The sequence below is a fragment of the Triturus cristatus genome, chromosome 7, assembly GCF_964204655.1.
Source record: "Triturus cristatus chromosome 7, aTriCri1.1, whole genome shotgun sequence".
NCBI classification, from domain to species: Eukaryota; Metazoa; Chordata; class Amphibia; order Caudata; family Salamandridae; genus Triturus; species Triturus cristatus.
The window spans coordinates 1,103,181,414-1,103,193,585 of record NC_140590.1 but is presented as its reverse complement, the minus strand read 5'-3'; the positions used below and the strand labels follow the sequence as shown (position 1 = coordinate 1,103,193,585).

Below are 12,172 nucleotides of genomic sequence, written 5' to 3'. Positions count from 1 at the left end.
TCTTCCAAATAATGCCATTAATGTGATTTAAAAAGCCCATTAAGTCCCTGATATAAGATGTGAGGTTTGCTACATATGGAACAAAAAGATATCGACAAACCTGAATGCATTGTCAAATAAAGCATCATAGGAACTCACAATCTGTCACCCTGGGGGATATTATACCTTTAATAATATATATATCGTTGGTGTGGTGGGCTGGTTCTTCTTCAAATATTGGAATTCCTCATCTTTGAGCAGCCCTATTTTATGCCAATCTTGCAGTTGTTTATAAAATTCCATCATGATTTTATTAATCAGATTCTCTTCCAATCTTTCATAGTAGTTAGGATCAGTAGGCTGTCTTTTTACTTCCTCATAGTATTTAATGTGATCCACTATGTTTCTTCCCTTATCAGAGGCTTTTATGACAATGTACTTGTCTTTTTGCAGATCTTTTAATCCCCATCAGTCTTCCACAGCCATATTTCTCCATTGTTGGCAACAGTTCTTTCTCTCTTTTAGAGATATATCTTTTAATTCCTCTGCCATCAATTTCTGAAATAGATCTAATGCATTGCCTTGTGGAAGTTGTGAGCATAACTTTGATTTTGGGATACAACTACTGATGATCAATTTATGGGTTTGTGTTCCCATTATTTAATAATACTCCTGATCCGATATTTCTTCCAAATTTTCAACTCTCTGTGATGTGCATGACTCCATTTCTATGCTAGATAGAACTTTCATGGGGGCAATATCTTCTGTTATCAAAGTTATACATATTTGAGGAGCACTAGACCTTCTCATGTATGTTTTCATAGCAAAGTATTTTTTAAATTTTCATTTTCTACAAAATTTGTATCAAGCCACTCTTGCTGTGGCGAAATTAATTTCTGTACAGGACCAAAATGTGATACCTTTTGTTTAGCAAATTTCTATACTTATTGTTCAAACTTTTTGTTGATAAGTTGATTACCAAATCATCCTCTGAAATGCATATGTTTGTGCTGTACACTTCTTTGTACCTCTGACACTTTTGTCTTTGACTTTTGCTGCTCCCCCTTGTTCTTTTTGATTTCCAGTAGTTGGAGCTCTCTTGCCTCCCCTCAAATTATCATTCGGAAGAGGCGCATTTCTCTGGGCAAACACAATTTTAACTGCATTGTAACTGGTCCTTCATCCCCTGAACTGACTTCAGAGCTTTCTAAGCTTGACGGGGGTCTACTATTATCCTGCATTTGATCCATTGTTTGTCTGCTATAAATTGCATCAAATCATCTGGAAAAAGTGAAATTCTTCCAGTAGTGTAGTCTGTGTTGTGTTGAATGTTTTACATTTTTGAAGTTGTGCTTCTTTTTCATGCTTTTCTAATTTTTTTCTCTAGTTGCTCAAAGGCTTTTTTTCCCCTCTTCTTTTTCTTGATATTTTTCCAAGGAGTTTTCTAAATCCTAGATCTTCTCAGTTGTTGCCAACAATCGGCATGAATAATGAGTGTGTTTATTGATTTCATTGAATAATCTGTGGTATCAGTCTGTCATTGTTTAAGCAGATTCTGATCCATATCGCTAAGTGTTCATAGAACAAAAATCCTTGAGGCTGTCGGAATCTGACTCCATTCATTATACTTCTTCATATATATATATATATATATATATATATTTATATATATATATAACGTGGATTCCGCTGTAGGTATCGTTTCTTTACCAAATGACGGACACGGACCCAGACTGGTGCTAGAAAGTGTTTATTCCACCGTCGCCATAACGCGTTTCAGCTCCGTAGAGCCTTGATCACATTACGTGTCTTATTTAAAGTCATGCACAACACTTTGGGAACATCACATGGTCATAGATATAAAAGACAGACATAAAAGACAGACATCATTGTGTTATCGTAATCGGCATATTTGTAAACCCAGTGTTTAAAATTCTACTTAAAATTATACACACAATGGATGCCTCATTGGCAATCAAAGTTATATATATTTATTTTATACTTGCTGTTACAGATAGTAAATGATATTTATATCCCATACTGATTGCATTGTCACATTTTATAGGGTTAAATCCCTGTTTGCACACAATATATAATCAGACAGTCCGGACCCCTACGTGTCAACAAAGTATGTTGTGCAAAATTATGCTGTGCAAAACCGTGCATTGTATGTACAAAAAGTGCAATGTGCTTAAGTGCAATGAGAGTTGGGCATATCAGCAACCTAAAACCATAAAGAATAGCATCTAAGTTCTCTATGATCTTACAGACATATTCAATAATTTTCTATTTTGAAAGTCTCTTACATGATTTAAGGAAGATATCTATGGATACCGGAATACCTCAACATGGTTAACCTATTTAGCAGCTTTAAAGTGCAATGTGCAGATTCCAATAAGTTACGGCATATATAAATACAATATCAATACAATACAATATAGATAAATATATAAATACATAAATATATAAATAAATACTTAAAATATATACATATTAATATGTATACCCCATTTTAAAGGAATCAATTTAAAGCATTAATTAGTGTTTTTATGCAGTTTCTAATTCTTGCCATTGTGTTTCTTAACTTGCAAATTTTACTAATAATACAGTGATAGTTTTCAACTTAGACATGTATGTAGATCTTCTCAGTTTAGTGATACTGTCTCCTCCTCGTCTGCTAGGTGGTACTGAGTCTACAACAAAGTATTTGAGGGCTGTGTTGTCGGAGTAGTGTTTCTCTTTAAAGTGATGTGCCACAGGATATGTGTTATCTTGATTTGTTATGGCACGTAAGTGCTGAAGAATGCGTTGATGCACCTGCAACACAGTGCTGCCTACGTATTGCAGGCACAAGTGAACTGCAACACATACACAGCAAACTCCGTTTTACATGTTAGTAATTTGTCTATTTTGTATTCCCTATCGCTGAAAGGGGTGTTATAAGTGTTTTTATTAATACCATGTGTGCACGCCTTGCACGTTTTACATCTAAAAAATCCCCTTCTCATTTGTAGCCAGCTGCTTCTGTCAATGATTTCAGGATTTGTCTTGACGACTTTGTCCCTGGTTGATGGTGCTCTACTATAGGTGATGGGGACACTTCGAGGCACTAGAGGGCCTATAACAGGGTCACATAGTACCAATTTTTGTGAATAATTTTCTTAATCTCTTTGTGCTGATTATTATACTTTAAAATCATACACAAATCTGCAGCTCATTGTGTTTTTGTATCCTCCTCTGTTCCTTTTTCTTTTACTTTTAAAATGTAATTTCTACTTTTCTCGCATGACCTTTCAATGGCTCTGTCTATTGTTCTTTCCTGGTACCCTCTCTGTAGGAATCTACCTTTGCTCTCTTTCAGAGCTGCCACCAAGTCATTGTTATTACTGCATATTCTTCGCAGTCGTAACATTTCACCATACGGTATACTGTTGACCAGATGTTTTGTATGCATACTGCTTGCTTGAAGCGTTGAATTGCCTGCAGTTTTCTTCCTAAATAATCTGGTTTGAATTTTGTGATTGTCAACAAATACCTGGGTGTCTAAAAATTCCACAGAACTAGAGCTTATAGTGGCCGTAAATTTGAGATTGATATCATTGATGTTAAGATTTTGCACAAATTCATGGGCTTCACTTTCTGTTCCCTGCCATATTATAAAAAGGTCATCAATGTAACGTCGCCACATTTTTACATTAGTCACCATATTATGTTTATGTACGTCCATGAGAGCCAGTTCCTCCCACTTACCCATATGTAAGCATGCGTAACTAGGAGAGAAACTGGCTCCCATGGCGACTCCTCTCGTCTGTCGATATAGTTGGCTATTGAACATGAATATGTTGTTGTGTAAACAGAATATTATCATGTCAATTAACATATTGCTATGACATTTCAATGAGATAGATCTCCTAGACAGATAGTGTTTTATTGCTGCTATACCATCCATGTGTTCAATACTCGTGTATAACGAGGTTACATCCAATGCCATCATCAGATAATCGTCTTGCCACTCAAATTCAGAAATTTGTCTTCAAAAATCGCTTGTATCCCGAACATAGCTGGGTAGGTCTTTGACAAAGTCTTGAAGGAAAAAGTCAATATATCTAGTAGTATGTTCTAATAATCCATCCATGGCTGAGATGATAGGGCTGCCAGGGGGATTATCTCGGTTTGTATGTATCTTTGGGATGAAGTAAATTAAAGGGGTAGTTGGATGTTCATTCCTAAGGTATTTATATTATTCTCTTGTGATTAGACTCTCCTGTTTCCACCCAGGAAGTTTCACATAGTATTCCTTGTATGACATAGACAGTTTTGCTTGATTGCTACGTTCATAACGTGATCTGTCATTCAGTTGACTGTATGCTTCTTTGTCATACATGTTTCTAGGCCATAGCACAATGTTACCACCTTTATCGCTACTGTGTATTACAACATCATCATTTTCTTTCAATTTTTTGATTAGGTTTCTGTATTGCAAGTCTTTGTTATTGGAGGTGGTTATTTTGCCTGCCACACTTTTGTTTAGTTTTTTTTATATCTGCTGTTGTTGATTCATGGAATAAGTCAATCGAGTCTCTCATCATTATTGGGTTGAAGGTAGATTTTGTTCTAAATGGAGTAGATATAATTTCTCTCATAGTGTCAGTTTGTCTTGTTTCAAAATCAGTGTTATTTGCCGAACTGCTAACATTTTCGTTCCATAGCTCTTCCATTGTCCGAAGGAGTGTTTGATCAATTTGTGACATGCATGAACTGCTGCTTCCATCATTAGACATTTGATTTACTTCAGTTACCTTTTTTTTGTCATCATTATCTTTTTTGGTTTTCATAAGATAGTAATATTTTTTTAATTTCAATTTTTTTTGTAGATGTCCAATCTTGTTGTAGCATAGTCAAAGTTCACTTTATGAGCAACTTAAAATGTGCCATAGGGCGTGTGTGCACACGTCACCTAAGGCCCCGTCCCCTCCCTTCCCCACTGTGTAAACACGCCCTGTGGCCGTTTTAAGTTGGGAGATTAAGTCCCCTTGAATCCAGAGGGTCCCTAGGAGCAAAATAGCCCACTAGGTACGTCCAGTAAGCGCCATTGCAGAGAGGTGTAAAAAGGGACACGGCCTGCACCACCTCTCTGCAACGCAGAGTAGTGGCACTTACTGGAAGCACCTGGTGGGCTAGTTGGCCCCCAGGGTCCCTCAGGATTGAAAGGGAAGTATTTCCCCAACTTAAAACGCGCCACAGGGCGTGTTTGCACACGTCACCTCAGGCCCTGTCCCCTCCCTTCACCACTGTGTAAACGCTCCCTGTGGCCATCTGATACTACTAAATTGAGAAAAATCCTAATTTTAAGACTTTCGGTATTCACAGAAGGCATTTAGGAGTCCTAAAGTTAGGAGTCCTAACTATACTACTACTAAACTGAGAAAAATCCTAATTTTAAGACTTTCGGTATTCACAGAAGGCATTTAGGAGTCCTAAACTTAGGAGTCCTAAATTTAGGACTACTAAATTGAGAAAAATCCTAATTTTAAGACTTTCGGTATTCACAGAAGGCATTTAGGAGTCCTAAAGTTAGGTGTCCTAACTATACTACTACTAAACTGAGAAAAATCCTAATTTTAAGACTTTCGGTATTCACAGAAGGCATTTAGGAGTCATAAACTTAGGAGTCCTAAACTTAGGACTACTAAATTGAGAAAAATCCTAATTTTAAGACGTTCGGTATTCACAGAAGGCATTTAGGAGTCCGAAAATTAGGAGTCCTAATTATACTAAAACTATACTGTGAAAAATCCTAAAGTTAAGACTTTCGGTATTCACAGAAGGCATTTAGGAGTCCTAAAGTTAGGACTCCTAACTTCTGTGAATACCGAAATGAGTAAGTGCCTTCTGTGAATACCAAAATGAGTAAGTGCCTTCTGAGAATACCAAAATGGTAGTAAGTTTAGGATTTTGTCTTAAGTTAGTTCTGTGAATCGGGCCCCATATCTTTGTCACAGTGCATATGCAACGTTACACTCCCCAGCACATATTTTAGATTACAACTTCAGAGACTAGTTAGGTTACACAACACTGCCCTGTGCATATTACACTCCAAGGCGCATATCCAATAGCACGCGCTAGTGCCTGTGCTATCTCGCGCTCTCCAATGAATCTATCATTGCGCACAATGTATTGCATATTATATTTCATATATAGTTGACTGTATGCTTCTTTGTCATACATGTTTCTAGGCCATAGCACAATGTTACCACCTTTATCGCTACTGTGTATTACAACATCATCATTTTCTTTCAATTTTTTGATTAGGTTTCTGTATTGCAAGTCTTTGTTATTGGAGGTGGTTATTTTGCCTGCCACACTTTTGTTTAGTTTTTTTATATCTGCTGTTGTTGATTCATGGAATAAGTCAATCGAGTCTCTCATCATGATTGGGTTGAAGGTAGATTTTGTTCTAAATGGAGTAGATATAATTTCTCTCATATTGTCAGTTTGTCTTGTTTCAAAATCAGTGTTATTTGCCGAACTGCTAACATTTTCGTTCCATAGCTCTTCCATTGTCCGAAGGAGTGTTTGATCACTTTGTGACATGCATGAACTGCTGCTTCCATCATTAGACATTTGATTTACTTCAGTTACCTTTTTTTTGTCATCATTATCTTTTTTGGTTTTCATAAGATAGTAATATTTTTTTAATTTCAATTTTCTGACACCTTTGTAGATGTCCAATCTTGTTGTAGCATAGTCAAAGTTCACTTTATGAGCATATGAAAGTCCTAGATTTAACATGTTCATTTCTTGATTCGTCAAACTGATATTTGACAGATTGATTATAGTATTGTTGTTATCATTTAGTTGTTGTGTAGGTATTACCAATTTCTTCTGCCACCTCTTCTGTATGGTCTGCGCGTGCCTCTTGTCTGCTTTTCGCCTCTGCCTGCGCTTGTAGTTGGAAAATCATCTGCGTTGTTCATTTGTTGAGCTCGTGGCCGTAAGGTTTGTCTCCTCTCCTGGCAGATAAAATGTAATTCTTCCCCCGGGGAGGGTTTAGATATGTATGTATGTATGTATATATTCAGTGAAAAAAAACATAGGTTTCAGGCACGTTATAGTTAGGAATTAGAATTTAAAAAACCTTAGAAATTCACTGAAAAAAACATAGGTTTCAGGGGCGTTATAGTTAGCTGGACTTTTCACTCATACAAAACCATTGAAATTCCCCCGTTATAGTTAGTTCAGCTAACTATAACTCGCGCGCCCACAATGCACTACTGATGACTTCACATATTACATCGCTCATGACATGGTCAGTGCCATCACTCATGACATCACTGATGACATCTCAAATGACATCACTGATGACATCACTGATGATATCATCCAGTGAATATGTGTTTTTCTGAATATTACATATGTTGTTATATATGTATATCTCAACGTCGATGGAAGAATAAATGGTATATAAGTGTCTAAATGGATGATTTGTTTTTGAAAAATGTATTGTATAACTGACTGATTAAGTGTATCTTAGTGAATACATGGCTTAGTGAGTAATGTTTAAATATGTAAATATCTGTATCAGTCTCTCACTTTGTGTATAAGTGGCTGCATGGGTTCGTGAGTAGCTACATGAGTGTCTATATAGGTAATTAGTTGGTTTTTTGAGTATCAGTATGAGTGTCTGAGTGTCTGTATGGTTCGGTGGGGGTATTATATAGTGCATAGGTGCATGAATGAGTGACTCACTGTATGTGTTGAAGACAGCATGTGTGCAGGACTGTATGGGTTGATAAGTGTGTGCATGGGTGTGTTAGTGAGTGAATGACTGTCTCAATAGTTTCTTTATGAGTAACTACATATGTTTTAAATTAGTATGTGTGACTATTGGTCTATATAAGTGAGTATATGTGAGAATGAGAGATTGGAAGAGTTCCTGTATGAATAAGTATGTGTTTCTATAAGTGGTTGTTTAAAAGACTAAGTATGTGTAATTTTCTGTTGAAGTAAGTGTGGTGGTATGTGTGTAACTGTATATGCAAGTAAATGAATGTTTGATTCTTTATTAGCATGAGTGACTATGTGTGTGAGTAACTCTATGGATGAGTGGCGTTGTGTAACAGGATGTATAGGTGTATGAGTACATATGATGAGGGAGTACATGTATGAGTGACTGTATAGGACTGTTGGTGAATGAGTGGATGTGTATGTGGATCTTAGAATTACTGAATAGGTTGTTGTAACTGGTATTGATATGTCCATTGTTTTGAAAATTTTAGTTTCTATTTTTGAATGTGTGTATCAAAGGTTATATTAGGGGGAGAGGAGGTCTGCCACTCTATCACAAGGATGATGTCATCAGTGATGTCATCAGTGATGTCATTTGAGATGTCATCAGTGATGTCACTGACATGTCATGAGTGATGTAATATGTGACGTCATCATTAGTGCATTGTGGGCGCGTGAGTTATAGTTAGCTGAGCTAACTATAACGTGGGAATTTCAATGGTTTTGTACGTGTGAAAAGTCCAGCTAACTATAACACCCCTGAAATCTATGGTTTTTCAGTGAATTTCTAAGGTTTTTTAAATGCTAATTCCTAACAATAACGTGCCTGAAACCTATGTTTTTTTCAGTGAATTTCAAAGGTTTTTTAAATGCTAATTTCTAACTATGCCTACAGAGATAGGACATGTGAAGAAACAAGAAAAAACGCACAGAAAGAAAAAAAAAGAAATGCAGAAAGAAGCAAGAGAAGTCCTCAAAGACGAAGAAAAGTGCAGGAAGAAGGATAACGTGCAGAAGCCAGATACTGGTGGTAAATGAGTCTGACTAACCAGTCCTAGAGCCAGTGCTATGTTAAAAGACACTCAGAAAACAGTGAAAACACCTACAAACACTATGGAACACTATGCGTTGGGGTCCCCCTGTGATTAGCATGACCTCCTCTGTAAGCCCCTAGTATATAATAGGGCAGGGGATTAAAACTACCTCTTATAATGCGCCACAGGGCGTGTTTGCACACGTTAAATCAGGCCCTGTCCCCTCCCTTCACCACTGTGTAAACACGCCCTGTGGCCGTTAGCCCCCAGGGTCCTCAGGATTGAAGGGGAATTCATTCCCCAACTTAAAATGTGCCATAGGGCGTGTGTGCACACGTCACCTAAGGCCCCGTCCCCTCCCTTCCCCACTGTGTAAACACGCCCTGTGGCCGTTTTAAGTTGGGAGATTAAGTCCCCTTGAATCCAGAGGGTCCCTAGGAGCAAAATAGCCCACTAGGTACGTCCAGTAAGCGCCATTGCAGAGAGGTGTAAAAAGGGACACGGCCTGCACCACCTGTCTGCAACGCAGAGTAGTGGCACTTACTGGAAGCACCTGGTGGGCTAGTTGGCCCCCAGGGTCCCTCAGGATTGAAAGGGAAGTATTTCCCCAACTTAAAACGCGCCACAGGGCGTGTGTGCACACGTCACCTCAGGCCCCGTCCCCTCCCTTCACCACTGTGTAAACGCGCCCTGTGGCCGTTCTGATACTACTAAATTGAGAAAAATCCTAATTTTAAGACTTTCGGTATTCACAGAAGGCATTTAGGAGTCCTAAAGTTAGGAGTCCTAACTATACTACTACTAAACTGAGAAAAATCCTAATTTTAAGACTTTCGGTATTCACAGAAGGCATTTAGGAATCCTAAACTTAGGAGTCCTAAACTTAGGACTACTAAATTGAGAAAAATCCTAATTTTAAGACTTTCGGTATTCACAGAAGGCATTTAGGAGTCCTAAAGTTAGGAGTCCTAACTATACTACTACTAAACTGAGAAAAATCCTAATTTTAAGACTTTCGGTATTCAAAGAAGGCATTTAGGAGTCCTAAACTTAGGAGTCCTAAATTTAGGACTACTAAATTGAGAAAAATCCTAATTTTAAGACTTTCGGTATTCACAGAAGGCATTTAGGAGTCCTAAAATTAGGAGTCCTAATTATACTAAAACTATACTGCGAAAAATCCTAAATTTAAGACTTTCGGTATTCACAGAAGGCATTTAGGAGTCCTAAAGTTAGGACTCCTAACTTCTGTGAATATCGAAATGAGTAAGTGCCTTCTGTGAATACCAAAATCAGTAAGTGCCTTCTGTGAATACCAAAATGGTAGTAAGTTTAGGATTTTGTCTTAAGTTAGTTCTGTGAATCGGGCCCCATATCTTTGTCACAGTGCATATGCAACGTTACACTCCCCAGCACATATTTTAGATTACAACTTCAGAGACTAGTTAGGTTACACAACACTGCCCTGTGCATATTACACTCCAAGGCGCATATCCAATAGCACGCGCTAGTGCCTGTGCTATCTCGCGCTCTCCAATGAATCTATCATTGCGCACAATGTATTGCATATTATATTTCACGCCCTGGTTCACCTTATATCACACTTTTTGGTGCATAGTTTATACCATATACTATATCTAGTTTTCATTTTCAATTTTCAAATCTGCGTCCACCTACCCTTTTCACGGTCATTACATTTTGCGATGGGGGGTGGAGGGTCAGGGGGTGTTTCTGCCAAGTGAGCCCGGAGTCACAGTCACAAACGTCCTCTTCTTCCTGAATAAAAGTGAGATTATGCTGCATACTTGTTCATATTTTAAGTAGTTCGCACAGACACACATTTTAAAAACAATAAAGTTCATAATACCCACCTTCTCTGAACAGTTAGCTTGCTGCCCCATCCACCTCCTCCCTATCCTCTGTTGTCTGAATCCATGGACTAGCCTCCTCCCTCCTGCCATGCATGGTCTGATGTGCTGCCACTGCACTCCATTTAGCATGATGTACCAGTCCACTCCTCCTGCCCTCCATTGCCCAATTCTATGGCCCATCATTGACCTCCTGCTTAGCCTCTGTGCTTAGCTTGCTGCCCCTATTCTCCTTCCCCCTGCTCTCCGATGTCTTTGTGCATGCCCCTGCTCCATCCTTTTTGACCACCATGTTCCTTGGACCTGCCACTCCTATCTACTCTGAGTGTTCTGTTGAGCTGCCACTCCCCTCCCACCTGCCTAGCATTGTCAGATGACTGTAACCTGTCCCTGCCACCTCCACCCTGCCTGTCCATATGCCATGCCCCTATCCCCTTCCTCCTGTCCTCCATGGTCTATTTTACTGCCACGCCCTTCTGCCCTCCCTGGTCTGTTGTGCTGCAACTGCTCCTCCTGCCTGCCCCGCGTGGTCTGTTGTGAGGCTCCTTCCCCTGAACTCTCTTGTCTGTGCCCAGGTCCTGACCCTCCCATTCCATCCTCCATGGTCCTTTGTGCATGCTCCTGCACCCTCCTTCTTGCCTATCATAGCCATTGTGCTGCCACTAACCCTCCCGCTTGCCATGCATGGTCTTCTGTGCTGCCATGGCCCCTCCAACCTTCCCTGTATAGTCAGCTAGCTGCCCCTGACCCCCTCCTACCTTCCCTCCATGGTCTGTGTGTATGCCATCATAGTCTCACTGTTGCTCTCCATGGTGTGTCTTGTTTCTAGTGCCCATCCTGCCTGACCTCCATGGTCATCTTGCTGCTCCTGCCCTGCCCCCTTGCCCCCAGCCCTCTGTTTCCATATGCAGATCCCTATTCCCTCCCTTATGGCTTGTCTGTCCATTGTAATGCCCCTGATTCGTCCCTCCTGCCCTTTATGGTCTGTTATGCTGCAGCTTTCTCTCCTGTCTGTCCATTATGGTCAGTTAGCAACCATTGCCTCTTTCCCCTCTGTTCTCTGTTGTCCATGTGCATGGTCCTGTCCCCTCCCTATTGCTTTCTATGGATTGTTGTGCTGCACTCCCGTCCCGCATGCCCTGTGTGGTGTATTGTGCTGCTGCACCTCTCCATGTCCCTCCTGTCCTCTGTTATCCGAGTCCATGTCCCTACCCCAATTCCTCCTGCCTACCATTAGCCAATGTACCATACTTGCAAACATTTTTAACTTGGTAAGAGGGAGATTTTGATAAAAACTGGGGTATTGATTTTCCCCTTTGAGTTACATTGAAAAAGAGGAGATTGTAGACAGGAGACAGATCAAATAAAGCACATTTGAGCTTAAAAACATTGGAAGTTTCCTGGCTGAAACGGGTCTGTTGGCATGTATGGTTGTTCTACCACTGCCTCTTCCTTCTGCCCACAATGGTCTATTATATTGCCACAGCCTCTCTTGCCAGTCCT

The 12,172-nt window shown here is 39.5% G+C and overlaps 1 protein-coding gene across 1 annotated transcript in view; it reads left to right on the top strand.

Annotated features, from left to right (window-relative positions):
* The window catches only part of LOC146811159 (uncharacterized), a 183,580-nt gene that overhangs the window by 130,076 nt on the left and 41,332 nt on the right, over window positions 1-12,172 (top strand). The window lies entirely within an intron of this gene.